The sequence below is a fragment of the Protopterus annectens genome, chromosome 7.part0 (assembly GCF_019279795.1).
Source record: "Protopterus annectens isolate FY-2018-M chromosome 7.part0, PAN1.0, whole genome shotgun sequence".
NCBI classification, from domain to species: Eukaryota; Metazoa; Chordata; order Ceratodontiformes; family Protopteridae; genus Protopterus; species Protopterus annectens.
The window spans coordinates 513,278,045-513,297,094 of NC_056739.1; positions in this window are offsets into that span (position 1 = coordinate 513,278,045).

A 19,050-nucleotide genomic window follows, 5' to 3' on the forward strand; every position below is an offset into this window, starting at 1 on the left:
TCATTACTTCCACATACTATGAGCACTTATGTATAGTGATTACCAGATAAAAAAAATTCTGTAAACTCTTAAACATGTCAAACATTTTACATCCTGGTAGACTATACAGCAGGAATGTCCAACCTTTTGGCTTACCTGGGCCACATTGAGTGAAGAGGAATTGTCTTGGGGCCACATATAAAATATATAATACAGTTAACTGTTTCACTGCCACGGGTGACCAAAGTCGACCTCCTAGCTCCCCTCTAGGGTGCATTCAAGCAATAAATGTAATAATAAATGCCTAATTACAAGGTTTAAAATATGAAAATAAAAGACCATGGTTATGTTACTGTATTTCTTTCGCATCACAGAACCAGGAACTTGCAGATGATCTTATTTCAGTTCACCAAGGCACACTGTACTCATGCAAGAGTAGAGTTTGTTTCAACAACAAAACATTGACAAGCCATCTTAATGTATCTTGACTAACCCTGCAAAAAGATATTGGGTAAAAAAAAAGTCATCCACAACCCCTACCCCCAGAACACACTGCATACCTAGTATCTCTTTGACATGTGCCAGGATATTATATTTGAAAAACAAAGTCATCAGCAGCCCCCAAAACACATTACCTCCCTATATCTGGTTAACCCTGCCAGGATATTATATTAAAAAAGAAATCCATTAACAGCCCCCAAACACACAGACCACTACAATCTGGTTGACCCTGCCAGTGTATTATATTAAAAAAAGAAAATCATCAACAGTACCCAAAACATCTCTATCTGGTTAGACTGAAGTGTATCTAAGAAGCATAAAGTTATGAAAAATAAATACACTGATACATGCACACCTCTGTTTCAGAAAATGTATGCTAACCCAAATCCTAATAATCAAGTAAAATATGTTCCTATTTTCAGCCTTTGTCCCCCTCTTATTTTAGGTTTATCTAGATACTTGAGTTAAGAGTCAACAGAGCATATCTTTCAGTTGTCCACATTTTGCATAATGTCCACATTTTTGGCTCATATGTTTGGCCCCTACCTCTTAAAATGTGCAGTTTTCTGGCAAATGTCTGGGGATTGAAGTCATTAAATAATGAGAGACATTTGAGTTTCAGACTTCATATTTCAGATAATACATGTTAATGGAATCCCTGTTGTTCTAGCAACTTTCTAAGTTTATAAGAGCAATATTTAAAATCTGTCTCCTTATTTTTGGTCGTTTGTTCCTCGTTAGTTGTGGCTCTGTCCAGATTTCTTGTGCTGAGAGGTTAAGAGGTATGAGGTATGCAAACCTGTGATGTTACTGCCAGGGATTGCTCTCACTCTTCACACACACACACACACACACACACACACTTTTTGCAATTTCATTTATTTTTAATCTAGACTCGCTAAACAACAAAAGCACTGCTTATCGAGTGTAAAACAACAACTCAGTCAACATCGCTGTTCACTCTCTCCCATACACACACAGTCTTGTCTGCTTTCCTACACACATTCACTCACACAAGATCGCTCTCACTCTCTCTCAGTCTGTCACACACACATTCTCTTTTGCATTCATACATGCTTTCACTCACACAAGATCACTCTCTCTTGATCTCTCACACACACAGTCTCTTCTGCTTTTATACATGCATTCATTCACATATCCAGACAGAAACATAAACACACTCATATGCATACATACGCAGACAAACAGTCGGGTGTCCAACATAAAAAGTTTGTTATTCTTTCTTTGTGACCTAGTGGTTGGGGGACCCTATCATACTGTACACAGGTGCTCTGGGTTAAAAAGCAGAATTTTTTTTGTGCTGCTGTGTGGTTAACATTGCTGTCAACTGTTCCCGATTTCACTGAAGGTCCATGATTTTATTTCAATGCTTCAGTTTCAGAAACTCCATGCTAATGTCCATGCTAATGTTAAACCTATTATACAAGCATACAATAAAGCAGGTAGAAACGATTAAGTATACCTGTGAGAAGTGACTAATCTGATTGCTCTGTCCACTCTTTCGGTCTCATTCTTTCCCTTGTAACTAGAGAGCGGGAAGAGAATGGGAGAGTAAGAGGACTGATTAGCAGCCTCGTCATGTACATGACAGGCTGCTGACTTCACAGTCGTGGGTCCTAGTGCCTGCCAGATTCTACCCATCCCCCCAAATAAAGTACTGTACTGAATTGCAGCGCAGTCAGGTCAAATCACAAAGCAATGTTAAGTACAGTTTGCAATCCTTTGAGTGCAGCATTACTAGCTGTCCAGGGCCACAGGTTGGACACCTCTGCTGTAGAGGTCCTACAGATATTTTGAAAACTGTATGAAAATTTGTATAAAGCAGAGAAATGTGGAAACCAAGAAAGAGTACAAATGGAAGTATGTATGGAAGACTTAATTATGCCAAGGTTAGAGGTAGATGAGGCTCAATAATTAACAGTTAAGATAAGTAGGGAATAGATAAAAATGGTGATTTATAATCAATCCTCAGGAAACTCTGCAGGAACACATGAAACTTGAAAGTTAGGAGGGAAGAACGTGATAAAGATCTGGAAGATTTTGTTTAACTGTATTTTAAAAGGAGGGGAAGCATCAGAATCTTTGAAGAAAGCTGTGGTGTCTGTGTTAACTAGGGACAGTAATGACCCATCAGATCAAAGGATCCTGGATCATAGGAGATTACTAGGTTATTGTTCCTAAGGCCTCTACAAGCCTAACCATGTTATACCTTTGTTCCCTTATGGACTAAGATATATAGTCTATGTTTGTGTGCAAATCTAAGATCAGAACTGGCTGCCCCTGTCTAAGTAGGATGTAGGTGAACCCCCCCAGTGTAAATTTGTGGTTTCCCATCCAGTTGTCCAGGTTACACTTAAATAGACTTTTACCTGACTTAGCAGTTTGTTCCAGCCAGAGGAGTGGCAACCTCTGTGAGACTTATGTGTCTGTCTAGTGTGTCCTGTTAATATTGCAAGCTAGGCTAAGATCTCTAGAGCAAGTACGTCTTGTCCCATTGGATTTGCAGATGTGCAGCAGCTTCATCAAGGCACGGTCTGAGACTGTTCTGTAGGTCAGGCATAAGTCTTCTCTGAGCAGTCTGTGCAATACTGAGTAAAGTGATAGGGCCTTCAGTCTGTCTGTGCAGGTCATGTGTTGTAGGCCCTGAATTTAATGGTGAGAAACATCTGTGTCCCTCCAGATGCTACAGATGTCTGGTGAGGTACATACAGAAGGGAGCATTGTACTCTATTATTGGTTTGATGAGAACTGAGTACAGGGGATTATAACTTCTTTAGCTTTGGATGCTATACCCTTGCTTATGAGGTGTGCAACTTCCTTACTATTGCAGACACCTGTGGCTACTGTTAACTTGTGTTCCTAAATCTCTCACCACTGGTTTTGAACTTTGGGGGGGGGGTATTATTAATGTTGAAATTAGCAGGGGTATCTCCTTTACTGAAGGGGTTGATAATGCATTTTTTGTGTTTAGTTAAGTCCATGGCTTTGACACCAGTCATTTGTCTGTGCAAGCCCATTTTGTAGTATGTTGACTTCTTTGGGGGATTTGATGTTTGCACCCAGTTTGCAGTCATCAGCAAACTTGGTAAGCCATAGTCCATCTACTTTCACCCGGACTTCTGAAAAATAGATACTAAACAGTAGGGGGCCTAGCACAGATCCTTGTCGAACATCACTGGTAAAAGGTCTGCTAGCAGAGATGGCATCCCCAGTTTCGACTGTATGTGTTCTGTTTGTCTGCCAGTTGGCAACCCATCTAGTGTGAAAGGGTTAATCCCCAGTTGGATGAGTTTCAAAATGGTGCCTGAATGAAGGATTGTGTCAAAGGCCTTGGCTTGGTTGAGATAGGCAGTGTGAACTGTTTTGCCTTCATCTAGTGCCTTGGTAACATTCTTGAAGAAGTCCAGCAGGTTTAGTAGGCAAGATTTGTGCTTAATGCAGCCAAACTGGGCTGGGTCAAGAGTTTGAAGGACCGCTATATCCTTGTTGATAAGATCCATGATTCTCTCCATAACCTTGCAGATAAAGCTGGTTAGGCTTATGGGTCTATAGTTCCCAGGGTCGGTTGAGGGACCCCTTTTGTTCAAGGGGATTATGGTTGCTGTTTTCCACTAAGCTAGGACAAAGCCAGTGCTTAGACTGAGATTGAAGAGCTTGCTCAGCGGTTCCATTAACTCCTTTTTTAGACCATTTAATAAGTACCCTGGGATGTTCTCCAGTCCCATAAAGGCTGTGTTTTTGGTCTTGAAGAGTGTGACTATGACCTGCTCTCTGGACATATTAGGCAAAGGACTGGTGACAGATATGTTATCTGGTATGATTGGTGGTTATAGCGAGTGAAGTTTTCATCAAACTTGTCTGCTAGTAAGTTGGTAATGTCCTCAGGTTCACTATAAATGGTACCGTCCGCAACTAGTTCGGCACAAAGCTGAGCCTTCCCTTTTAGATGTTGGACATAGCTAAAGAATGCTTTGTGATTTTTCTTAGCTAGGGATGCTACTTTAGTTTTGTAATTAGCTTTAGAGGACTTCACAAGATGTCTAATATGCTTGTTTATCCTTTGGAGAGAGTTCTTCCTTTGCCGGGAACATTCCCTCTTATTGTGTAACCTGTTTATGCTGGATGTCCACCAGGGTGGCTTATTTTTTCATGAGGATCTTGGTTTGATCCATTCCGGTACAGCTGAATGTATACATTTATATAAGTGTTTATACAGGACATTTGTGTACACCTCAGTATAGGGGTCATTGCTGTCAGTGCTGGCAGGGGATCTGAAACTATTGATGTCATTACCCAGTAGCTATAGTTTGCTTTAGAGAAATTTTTTAACCTTTTTGCTCCTGAGGGTGGGTCAGATATGACTGTTACTTTGAATGAGACTGATTTATGATCAGACTTTGCCAGGGAGGGCCTCATGCATGGAGTGGTTCAGTGATCCCCCATGATGGTGAGCATGATGTCAAGGATGTTAGAGCTCCTTGTGGGGTTGCTGACTATCTGCTCCAGAACATTTGTGTTAACAAAGTACAGGAGCCTTTGGGCAAGTGTGTTTGTACTAATATATGTTACCCAATCGATGGAAGGATAATTAGTCACCCGTGACCAGTGTATTTGGCTGTAATGAGAGTGACTCAAGTAGGTCCAGGTAGGCTGTGTGGTTTTCATGGTTCATGGTGAGGACTTATAGCTTATAAGGACTTGAAGGGGTGTCTTTCCTGCAGTTAGTTGGACTTGGGGTAACTCTAGGGAGTCATACTGTTTAACCAGTCTAGAGGTGTGTTTGTCTTTAATGAAGATGGATACTCCTCCTCCCTTGTCTTTTTTACATTTGTTTTGTGGTCTGAACATGTGGAAGGCATTATAGCCCTTCATGGCTGAGTTACTCTTTCTGAGCCCTAAAGCCATGTCTCTGTAACTGTGCAGACATCAACATCTTCCAGGGTGAGAAATTTTTCAAGTGAGTGCAGTTTCTAATTTAGACTCCTAGCATTAAGCAGCATAACCCTGAGTTTGTTTCTGGAGGATATTTTTATGTCGATAATTTTGTTCTTATCACATTGCCTAAAAAGGCACAATGGGGAAGGCAAGTACCTTTGCCAGCAACCTAAAGCCTACAGGCAACAGGTGAAGACCATCTCTTGCAAAGCAGTGTAGTCTGTCAACCATATCATCCCAGACTGTCAGATACTGGATCCCCCTCGACTGACACCAGAAGCTAAGACAATTGTTGAAGTCAATCATTTTTTGTTTGTATTGTAGCATCATCTTGCGTGAGAGAAGAATGTTACTTAGGGCTAAGGACATACCTGCCTGGGAAACATAATCTGAAAGATTCCAGTGAGGTACTTCTCAGGTCATTCACTCCAACATGGACTATGACAGAGTCATAACAGTACTTCTTGTTGAGAGACTTGAGTGTGTGCGTGATTTGTGGGATCCTGGCACTAGACAGGCAGCTGACTGTGATGTTCTGTTTGTCCATTCTAGTGAGAGGAACATATATGTGTCTGAATGTGGAGTCACCTATGACAAAGACATTTGGTTTAGCTATGTTTTGCCTTAGGGACTTATTGGGTGAGACACTGATGCATGTGTTATTATGTGTAGGGGTGCGGTTGGGGCCATATTGTGTGCAGAAAGCTTGCGCTTGGGAGGTGTTTGCTTTTGGTATATTTCTAGTGAGTACATCTGCGTATGTGGGTTTATGTGTTGTGTGCTTGGTATGTATTGGAGGTGGGGTATGGTTGCTGACAACCTGCTTGGTATTTGGTTTGTCGTTACATGAGAGAGAGAAAGCACTGATTTCAGATTCATAGTATAGATACTTGTCTTACATATTGTATTTGTATGTTTTAGGAATACTAGGTTGTCTGTACATGTGAGGCAATTGCTACATTGCCTCAGGATGCCTATGTCAATCAGTCTGGGTAGACATACTGTGGGAAACTTGGCCTTCCATTATGTCAGGTATATTCTGTAATAAGTGGTGGAGGGTGGACAAGACAGACTAGGTTCTGCTGTAGAACTAGAAAAATTGCTAATCTAGGGTAGGTTTAGGGGTAGAAACCTGCACCGGTGCCTAAAAAGTGCAGCTGGGTTGCCCTCTGGACAGCATTGTGCAATGCAAGCTTAGGAGGGCTGCTTAGCAGTTATCTGGGGAATTTTTTACTTATTTAGCATTTGCGTCTATACACAGCAGTCCTAACCACCATTGCAAGGCACACAGGTCCACACAAACACTGTGTTTAAATATCAGCTAAGTAAAAACAGTTTTCAAACAATCAAACCAATAGGAAAGGCCAAGACTGAGCCTTGTTCCAACAATCCCCAACTTAGATGTGTCCTTGACTACACTCTTTTGCCACAGATGTGCAGGAGGGCCCTCTTGATGTAAGATGGCTGGCTTTAGTGCTCAGAAAGCAGCTCTAAATCTAGCCTATGCTATAAATTGTTCAAGTACTGTAAATAGGCATGCCAGAAAACACAATCACAAACAATAAAAACAGGTTAAAGTAGGCAGCAAAACAGTTGCAAACAGTTTAAAAGTGCAAAGAAGGTTAAAAAATGCTTATTTTTCAGTAGAATTCACAAGATGCCTTGGATTTCGTTCAGACTGACTTTAGATCTCTGGTTAAGGAGGCCATACTCTGAGTAGCTCTGGTAGCTTTATACAGACCCATTTCAAGTTTAAACCATGATTATAAAGTGTTTATGTCTATACTAGCTAAAAATGACAAATATATTGCCAAAATTGATAGCTATGGATCAGTGTGGTTTTGGGGAGTGGAGGCAAGCATTTGATAACATTAACACAACAATGATGATCCAGAGGGAATCAGAATGTCAGAAAAATAGTGCTGTTGTTGGTGATGCAGAGAAAGCATTCGACAGAGTAGGCTAGGACTTTATGAGTAAGGCCATGGAAGCATTTACATTCCCTGACAAAATAATAAGGTTAATTAGGATGATATATGAAGGATTGGAGGCAAAAATTAAAGTGTGAGGGTTCCTCTCTGATGTGTTGTTTTAGACCAGTTTAACCAGGCAAGAGTGTCCTCTTTCCCCTTTGTTATTCACATTATATTTAGAGCCATTAGCAAAGAAAATAAGTGACTCAGAAATGTAAGGATAAGATTGGTATGGTAATCAAGAAAAGTTGGCTTTATTTGCAGAAGATATTAATTTGCACCTGATAAGTCCAGAAAAGAACAACTCAGTGCTGTTTTTGGGATATAAAATTAATGAATTAATGAAGATAAAACAAAGGCCATAGATGTAAATTATGTAATCAGGCAAGAATTGGTTCAGCTATATGCATATTTATAGGGACATGATAAGATGAAGTATTTTGGAGTATGGATTAAAAATGTTTCTCTTAGTTTAATTTATCCAAGTCTTTTGGGTTTCTAATACCATGACAGGAATGGACTCCATTTCTAAGTCAAAATATGATTAAAGATTGTGAAATTAGTATAGTTTCAGTCTTTGATGTTAGACAGAATTGCTCTTTGCAGCACCTGCAGCACAGGCTTCTGTTATGGCTAAGGATATGTGGGAAGAGACTAAATGAATAATACAAAAACTAAAAAAACTGGAAGCTCCTGTTTATGGCTACGGATAGTAAAATACAAGCAGTGAAAATGTTTTTAGTCCCTTTAATTTTATATATGGGTGAGGCATATTTTTATCAACCAGAGGAGAAATTGTGGACAGTAATTAATAGCATTTAATGAATTTATTTGGGAAGGGAAGAGGGCAAGAATTAAGTGGGATACGTTGATCCTTCCAACAGAACAAGGTGGTTTAGGTTTACCTGATCTGAATGGATATTTTAGAGCTACACAGTTAAAGATCATGTACAAAACACAAGCAGAAAGTTATGATTCAAAATGGGGGTGATGATGATGATGATGAGGCAGGGGGGAGGGAGTTGAAGATATAAAGATAATGTGGTATTTTGGATGCAGATTCTTAAGGATAATAACCATACAGAATATTATATTCATAAAGTAGCAGAAAGTATTCTAAGAACCTAAGTCAATATGTGAATGGCGAAAGAGATTTTTGCCAGTAAGGATAACTGCAAGTAGTGGTACAGAAATAAGCAAGAGGAGGTTGGAATTTATTGGAGAAACTTGGCAAAGGAACCAGGGTATTGGGAACAAATAACTAAAGTGGGAGTGGTAATAGAGTGGGATGAGGCAAAGAAGACATTCAGACTGTAGGCTGGAGACTGCCTTCCCTACCAGGGATTGATATCAGAGTACAGGCAAAGAGAAAGGGATCGGGGACTCTTAAGTGAAAGACTTGCTCTGGTGGGGGGTTTAATTGAATTTGGAAGGGATAATTAGTAGCACATGTAAAATATTGCATGGCAACTATAAGAATCAATCAGATGAAGCTAGAAAAGAATGGGAGGAGATACTGGAAAAGCAATTTAAAGGGGGACAATAGGAGGACATATGTATGGCTCCCAAGTGTGCAACAAAGTCCAAAAGGTTTAGGATCTTCATCTGGAAGTGTTGCATAAGTATTTTTATACCACAAGCAAAATTCAAAGAAACTTTCTTCAGATAGATACTAAATTTTGGAGGTGCAATGGGAAAAGAAAAGTAAGTGGAAACGTGTTCAGGGAGTGTAGTGAGTTGGCAAATTTAAAAAATTCCCCACAGAGTACTCTATCAGAAATACTGGGTGAGCAAATGACTGGAACTAAGGACATGATTTTTCTGAGATGGGGTACAACATCTGAACTGCCTAGACACAGTAAAAGCCTTATTTACTTTACTTGCATTGGCTACCAAAAACTCAATTACTAGAAAATGGAAATCAAAGTATAAACCAACTGAACATTATAAAACAGCTAAAAGAACTGGCAGAAGGATCTGTAGAAAAGAGAAGTAGCAAATTACATAGAAATAAAAGGAAATTGCAGGAACAATGCATACAGAATAATGTTCAGGAGGAAAAGGAGTTAGGTTTAAGGGAAGGCAGAAATTCAGCAATATTTGTAATGTTGGACTGATGATAATTATAAAGAAGGAAAACATATGTGATGAATAATATATGTAAATTAAGATTTATATGGTTTGTCTTATTTTCTTCTGTTAATATTTTTGCCTATGTCTTAAAATAAAATAAAATATAAAAATAAATATTTTTAAATAAATACAAAAATAGAAAGAGGATAATACATCTAATAATAGAATGAAACGGAGGAGATCCCCAAGTGGGGCTTATCTGAACAGTATGATGGAAAAATCAGCACTGGATTCTGTAAAGAGTCAGAGGAGTTTCTTCCTTGGATGTCAGAAAAGAGACTGAACGTTCACTTCCTGTAACAGCTGAAGTCCTCCTCCTCAGGATATACTCAGGCAATCAGCTGTCACAGGAAGAGAGAGAGAGAGAGAGAGAGAGGGAGGGAGGGAAGTCTTGAGTTTTTGAAAGGTGGCCAGTACTGGGTTACCTTAGCATATAACCCAAAATGCCACTGAAGCAGTGGGAATGATGAACATCCTGCTGTTATCCAGTTAGAACTGCTGATTTAAGATCAGAAACACATCTCATGATATATTCTCTGATCATTTCCCTGCAGTACCTCATCTTGCAATACCTTCCTCCTCTTGTTCTTTCCCTTTATTAGAAATCCAGTTATAGTGGCATAAACTCTGCATGTCTCTGAATGACTTGGCAATTACTGTAGACACTACCAAGCACCTCTTTCTTTCTTTTGGCTTTTCCCAGTTAGGGGTCTCCACAGCGGAACTCAGGTCCGCTAATGATTGGCAGTGGATTTTTATGGTGCCGAGTTGCCAGCCCAAAGCCCAACCTTCAAAGAAGGGACACCCATTCACGCACGCACCTACCTGCATGTCTTTAATGTCACTTGACCGCGGGGAGGACATGCAGACTCCACACAGAAGGTGCTCCAGCCAAGAATCGAAAGGGAGAACCTCTTGCTGTGAAACGACAACACTAACCACTGTACATTGCTGCAGAAATTGATGCAAGTGGCCCATGCATTCATTGGCACAAGTACGCCCCCATTCAGCCACCCCCACACACACACATTCCAATGCCTGTCAAGAGCTTCTGCTGTCACAGAATGTCAACAGGTTTTTCCTCTCAATCTCCCCTATCCCTTCTCTTAGACCTTTATAGTTAGTCAATAATGTCATACATTAGAGCTCTATACTTCTAAATTCTCAATTGCAGTTAATATTTAAAACTTATTCCTATTGTCTCCCCCAGCCCTGCATTCCAACTGGTGAATGCTATTTTAGCGGACGTTGAGATGTATTGAATCTCCCTACTCTATCACACACACATATGCATGAGCACACATACACACACACACACACACACACACACACACACACACACACACACACACACACACACACACACACACACACACACACTCACATGAGACCAGTCATACCTCTGCATACACTCATACGCAGCCACCACTCACATAACCACATGCATACATTGCCCAATACTACCTGTCCATTAAACTATCTGGTAATTTACTCTAACATGATTTCTACCACTGACAATAATGGGTTAATGCGAGCTTTTGGCCATGTTAATTAACTCAGCTGGTGGTAAGGATCTGCACAGCCAACTAGCCAAGTAGTTCTCTGAGTCACTCAGCTGAGTAAATCACTTATCACTGGCACTTCTGGTGCACAACACATGATTTCTTATCATATGGCTGTCCCCCAGAATACCTCACTAACAATTACCATAAGCCAAAGGAGCAGCCCACCATGATGCTGCAGCTTTTTGCATACGCACACTGCATTAGGGCTGTCACTGAATTGGAAGTGGCTACAGCCAATGGTATTTATGGCTTAATGCAAGCAGTAATGTTTCTGAAGCCAGTTATGTGTTTTTAAACCTGCTGTTTTAGAATCATTTTCTTAAATTGTTCTCACCAATGTTTAGGACTGATAAAATAAGCAGAATGTTTAGGCAGAGCTGCTCCTATTTTTAATGGGAATCTCCTAAGAACCCAAAAGTTCATATCTGTCCAAGATACAGGCTTGATAAAATAAAGGACGCATCACTGTAAAAAAATTAAAAGCTTCCAGTACATCAGTTGTCTATTCAGCTTGCTTGCTTAGCAAAGGGTAAAATAATGTCTAACCAGTTTTGCTCTCAGCCTTCTCAAGAATTGAAGATTACCTAAGACCGTTGTGTATGACATCATAATTGCTCACTCATATGCACTGAACTGCATAAACATGTCTTAAAATCAAAGGTATTGCAGTGATTTAACTGTACATATTTAAACTGCCTTGCAGTCTGTCCTGCATAATCATGCATACTAGGATAAACTGTTTTATGTACAATGGGACAGCTCATCATAGGCTAGACAGATAATTTGGTTTAATGTGCCCTGTATGCTGATGTATCATATGACATATATATATATATATATATATATATATATATATATAAAGATCTATAAGACAGTTTAAAGCATTTACAGCTGAATATATCCAAATGGCATATGAACATAAACAACTACATATGCATTATGTAAAGGCTTTTGAACTACAAATGCTTTGTGCAAAGATCTTTCAGCAGAAAAGACATAACTTTTTTTTTTTTTTTTACATTCACAGGAATTCTGAAAGTTGTTTTTTTGGGTTAATGCTGGAGACTGATATTGAAACTATCATAAGCAAATGTGAAACTACATGGCTATATGTGTTTAAAATTTCAGATCTACCAACTGCAAAATATAGATTTGAATTAAAACCTTAAAAAAAAAAAGGCACAGCAGATGAGTGTAAATGTTAGGGTGGCATCAGGTGGACAGTGCTGGCAATGCATTTGTATATTTCAAACAAAACTAGGAACAGCAGTACAGTCTTACAGTAGTATTAAAAAATACTGGCTAATGACTACTATACTCTTGTTTTAATAAAAGTAATATCTTGTACACAATTTCATTTTTTTTCAATGAAGTATTCTCAAGATTTAAAAAGTACATTTTTTGGATGTTGATTTTAATGTTAATAATGAATTTATATTATATTGGCTTTGTTATTATGGTCAATTTCAAAATAGGCGGCCACAGTGGTGCAGCAGTTAGCATTGCCACCTCACAGCAAGAGGTTCTCTGGTTCGATCCTCGGCTGGGGTGCCTTCTGTGCGGAGTCTGCATGTCCTCCCTGTGCTCGCATGGGTTTCCTCCGGGTGTTCCGGTTTCCTCCCACATCCCAAAGACATGCTGTAGGTGGACTGGACACACTAAATTGGCCGTAGGTGTGAATGTGTGTGTGCCTTCTGTGGAAGGTTGGGTGCCGGGCTGGCAACTCGACACTGTAAAACTCCACTGCCAATCATGAGCAGACAATGATCCGCTGTGGCGACCCCTAACCGGGAAAAGCCAAAAGAAGAAGAGGATTATGATCAATTTTAAACTTGATTGTTAGAACTCATTTTTGGAGGAAAGGTATTCTATTTAAACTCTTTACTGTTATTTTTGATCAGTTCTGATGAAGTCCTGATATGACGGATGAAAGCTCTTAACTGATTACCTTCATATGTGCCCTTACATCTTATTATACCACCATCTGTAGTTTTATGTGTATATGAAATGAGACTGGCTTTCTGCATCATATCCTCACTAAAAGAGTCATCTAACACTTATCCCACATGTAGGTGCGTAATCCCTATAGTCCAATGGAATAACTTTCTCAAAGTTAACAGATGGCTCCTCATACTTCAACATTATATATAAAAGAATATCAAAATCCAGTCTTTATAGATAAAGACTTACTCTGCCTTAGAGATAGATGTCCAAATGTTTGCATTTATTTAGGTAATATAGTACTAGACAGTCCTGAAGACAAACTTTACCATAATACTGATGGGCTTAAAATCATGTATGTTACCACACAGGTTATATATAATAAATTAATACCCTTTATTTTTTGGCTGGAATCCTATAAATACCGTATGTTAGCAGAGACTGAGACACAGTTACCTCCCCACACCAGGGACTTAGAGATAATCCCACAAAATTATTGTATGTTTTTTTTTTTCAGCACATAGACCAGAAACTGGCAGGTGGTGTAACCATAACCTTACACAAAGTATTTGCTTTAAGATGATAGGAACCACAAGGGCATAAGTAGAAATATTGAAATCTATATTTAAGTCCGTTATCCTTCTACTCATCAGTTTAAATAGACAGCATAGTCTTAGGAATAAACCTGGCCGATCAGACTTACACAGCTTCAAAAAGATTGCATAGTAATGTCAATACCTAATAGCATTAGTTGTGCTGCTAGTATGCTGAAAGTTTTAATGACCATTGCTAGTGTTTTATTTTCTGGTCACACTTCAAGATTCTACAACTTTAACAGTATGCTGTTATATAGGCACACAGTTCTTAATTTTTATTGCCTTCATTAAAGCACTTCATTAAGTGGACTGGCCAGTTCCCTTCACACTTAAATTACATGCAGCATTTCAAAGCTTTAATGATGTTTTCCTCTCTGCCATCAATTATATGGCTTCACTAAGGAATTTCTCTAAGGATCATACTTAAATAAATGACCTGATCACTCAGCACGATGGAGTGCAGAGACATGTCATCAACATAAATTATATTAATTCTCAAATGTTTAAGGAGCAACAGAATAATGTCAAAAGCTTATTTTATGTAAAGAAAACTTTTCAGACTTTACCAACAGCAAAATGAATGACAGAATAATCTGAAACAGTTTTGAAATAATTCAGTCTAGCATTTCTCAGTCTTGATAAAGCCACAGTGCTAACCCTGGCATCTCAGGCCTGCTCCCTCAAGTGGTTGTAGATCAATATTGTGACTTTTTTTATCAGTTCTGCAGCCCTTGTCTCAGTGCTGCTGGGACTCCTCTTACAACAATCTCTATTGCTAATTCTTTCTTTAACATCTTTCTGTACCAGATAAGCAGATTCATCAATTAACTCAAGTTTTCATATAACAGCATAACAGCTGTTTACATTCCACCCAGTGCAAACACTAATGCAGCACTTGCCACTCTGTACCAGTCCATAGGTGAACCCAGAGCAGGAAACTAGAGTTTGCCCATGTAATTGCACGTGACTTTAACTAAGCCAATACATAGCTGCATAAAGGATAACTAGCATGTAGTGCCAAGCAGTGCCCCCAGATCTCTGAGTCATATGACATGAAATGCCACGGAAGGAGTTAGCATGGATATGAGCAGTAACACTGTCATATATCTACTGACACTGGACCACACACTGGATGTTACGCTCAAGACCAAATCATGCCTACCAACTCTAACTGGTGAACCCCATTGAGTGTTACACTGCAATGGATGACGGGAATATTACTCACTCTACCCACCATGGCCTGACAAGGTGCTTGACAATATTAGGCCAGCAGGCCTTGCTGGAAACTGTGTAGGTTATGTACTGAGTGTTATATCAGCTGGTGGGTAGGCAAGTGTCTGACAGTCATAATCTGGGAAGATAGCATTGGGACACCTAAGCTGCAATGACACCAGTCACCAGTGAATTTCCCCAGACATCATTGATGATGTACCCCTTCTAGCCATTCCCTCTCTGCAGTCACAGTCACTGTCAGTGCTGTCTGATTGGCTACATTAGCAGGTGATTGCATATCAGGAGCTGTCACTGAATCCCACACAGAACCAACAGTTAACCATGATGGCCTGTGACACAGATTCAGTTGCGGTCTGAGCCACTGATAAATACTAAATGCCAATGACTGCACAATACTATCCTTTGGAAAGTCATCCACCCATGGGAAATATAGTAGTGTCCTCACTCCACACACAATTGAGCCATTAATCATGGATGTGTGGACACAGGGAGAAATGTAGCCTTTGACTTTCAGTGATTGGTGAGATGTGGGGATGCATTAAATGTTGTACATCATAAACAGACAGGGCTGTGATGTAACTCCCATACTGTCATTGCAATACTGAAGGTGGCACTCATCACACCTATCATTGTGTACAATGGCACCCTTGCTATGTCACTACACAGGCATATCCTACAACTAAAGCAGCCTCACAGGTTCCATGGTACTGCAATACACATTGAAGATAACATGTCCTACGGAGTCTGTGTCAGGGCCATACATGTGTAGTCTGTCTCATAAATGCTTTGAATGGGATGTGTATGGCTACCATACAAGGAGGTGTCAGATCCCACTGTATACCTCTTGCACATCCATGACAGGATTAACACATGTCTTAACTGACCTACACACCTACATTGTCACTGTGGTATAAATACTATATGTTGGAGAGACAGGTATGTCACACAGACAGTACTCCCTATATGTAACAGGCCCCCCCCCCATGCATGCGAAGCACACATCTGCTGTGACACACATCATGTTCAGGTTACACCATGGGGTGCAGAACACAACAATCATAGCTGTTGGTGGACAAATGTCTGTAATGGACACAGGAAATTTGAAGATGGGTCATCCCCAGCACCACAGCTTGTATATTTGATAGCTCCCAACACCCTGGTGACACTTATTAAGGGTGTTAGACCATTTCACAGATTAGGGATGTATGAGTACAATGCATGAGGCCATTGTCATTGTTAGCCTGTTATACACATATGGACTTATGGAGCCATGCACCTATAGTTCTGTACCTTGCTGAGGACATATTTCTTCTGTGCAGACAGTCTGTCCTGTGCTGTGACATCTATGGCTGTCTTGCTGCTGTGTGTCCACAGCTGTGCCCATCAGAATCCTGAAACAGAAACAGCTCCATGACACATCATTCATTATTTTTATAATAAAGCCATTAAAACATCATACAACATAAGGTGCACAAAAGTATGTGGCTTACGCATTAAAAATGTCAGCATACATTATCTGTCAGTAACCACTACAAGTGGCATGGCTACACAATGCATTAAACAAGTGCATATTAATTTATATAGTCACTGAGTGCATCAGACATATAACTTCAATTACCTGCATCGAAGATGAGAATGACAAGGATATGGTAAAGGTGTCATCACTTGCACAGGGTGTTGTGTGGGGGTGCAGGAGGCCTAGGTTGACCCAAAAGGTTGACAGCATGTGTGTGTGTCTGGAAGGGAAGCAGGCAAGGTGGACCATGGAATTGTGCTGTGTGTGTCTGTAGGTGACCTGCATTTGACAGTGGTGTGTGAGTGTGTGCATGTATACAGTCAAGCTCAGTGCAAGTCCTGCATGTATGTTGGACAGCTTTGAACTGTGCATGGTAGAGCTGACAGTTCACCATCTCCAGGCACGAACACAGGAACTGGCTTTGCCAGGAGTTGCACTGGCACCTCCATGCCCAAGATCAGTAGTGGTGCTAGTACTTGACGGTGACTGCTATCTGCAGGGACTGTGTCATCTACAGGAATGCTCAGGACCACAAGCCCATGGATTGCCATGTCTTGATGTTGACAGTACACTCCCCTCTGTAGTGCTGGATGTACTGCCACTACAGGAGCGTGATTGTGCACAGCCACGTGGACTCTTAGCAGATAGGGGTTGCTGACGTATGTCCACGAGGCTGATGCTCAACTCCAACCAAATGTTCCAGCACAGACACTGTGCACTCCAAGACAGACACTGTCTTGGCCCACCTTCTATTCACTGCATCAGTGAAGTGATCCAGGGTGTCACCAATGCGGTGGAGGCAGTCATGGATGTTAGACTGTGCTGGATCCATAACCCTGAGCATACATCTGGAGTTCCTTTCAGAATGTGCCTGTGCCTTCCTGATGGCCTGAAATATACGTCGAGTGAACCGTGATGTGACACCTGAAAAAGGAGGTGGAAGGACAGCAGGCTTCCTGTGGGCACCCCTATCAATCTGCCTGTGTGGAACCTCACCAGCTCTCTGGCTATGGCCACTGTTTACACACACTGGAGCTATAGTTGCCACAATTTTCCATTCAATGTCCCCACCATCTGACTGTCCAATATCTGTGGACTCTGGGGACTGGGTATATGTAGGCATACTGACTGTGTGCAGTGACTATGAGGGCAGAAGAGTGATGTCAACCTCTGGGACACATTCAGCCCATGAACCCCCCACCTGTGCCTCATTGTGGCCACCATCATCATCAGAGTCTGAAGAGACACTGACATTAGGTTGTGTAGGGGACAGAGACCAATCCCCTGGTCACATTTGATGAGAGAGGAAAAAGCAGTACATTAATACCTACACTATTATGCTCTGCAGTACTATATTGCAAGAAATGTACAGCTCGTTACACTGTTGGCACAATTACAGACCTGTTTAAACCCCAAACTCATATAGCAGGACAAGAGAGCATTACTATTCCCACAAACAGCTGTAGTTACTTGCAAATAAAAGCTTTTTACACAGCAATCCCATCAGCAAAAATAAGGTACACTGTTGAAGCTTGTGAAGACATTGCACAGTTGACACATATGGCAATTTGCAATGTCCTGACAATACTATTGCATCTATCAGTATGGTGACACCTACAAGGCATACGCATGACTGCAACATGTGTACAGTCATAAAATATTTGTGCAGTTGGCAGTCATGCCAACAGTACAGCACTGCAGGCAGCAGGCCTGAGATGATACTTTAGGGATTGCATTGCTGTAAACCTACATCTATAACAAAACAGTGTTGTGCTTACCAGGAGCAGGATCACAGCTTTGGCCGATACCCCACAGACCTGTGTAAACTAGAGGGAGAGGTAATGTCAGTACCACTGCATGTTGCACCACAACAAGGTAATACATCCATATATCTCACATTTACATTAGCTACTATGTTAATTATTATATTGGTCAACATCTGAGCAGGAGAGTCAAACTACAGTTAAACCCTTCCCCCCACAAAGAACACAGACCTGACACCCACATAGGAGTATGTACAACCTGACACACTGAATGCTACAGTATTGCAATGGTGATCAAACTAAGCTTGCCTGCACGCTCCTCTGCCATGAAAACTGTGAAACCCACATCCACAATGTACAGTGTGGTGGATGCCTGGGAGCTGTCATGTGTGCCTAGGTACACCAGGAATTCCTCAGTGGCTGAGAGTGGTTGTTTTGCTGCAGGCCCTCCACTAATGACACCACCATCCCCGGCTACATCTGCTACTCTTCTGCGTGCAGCATTGATCATGTCCATTGCACGGTGTCGAACATGGGCATATGTCCTGCTCTGATTACCTGTAGCATTCACATCACAGACAAGGTCAGCCTGCAATGCTGCCTATTGTCCCCTGTTTTGCCTTTCCCTGGACAGTAGGAGTTCATGGTGTTACCAGAGGCCTTCAAGTATAATCTCATTCTCTGCATTCATTAAAGGTGCACGGCGTCTTGGATACATATGTCCTGAAAGACAACAGAATGGGAACACATCAGGATCACATAAGTGGAAGCACACAATATTCACTGCTTGCTCAGATATGTCATATTCCAAAGTGTGCAAACATACTATGTGTGTGGATACAACTAAGATACTAGTGATAGTCAGTTATTTCCATGTGTGTACCATGACAGATA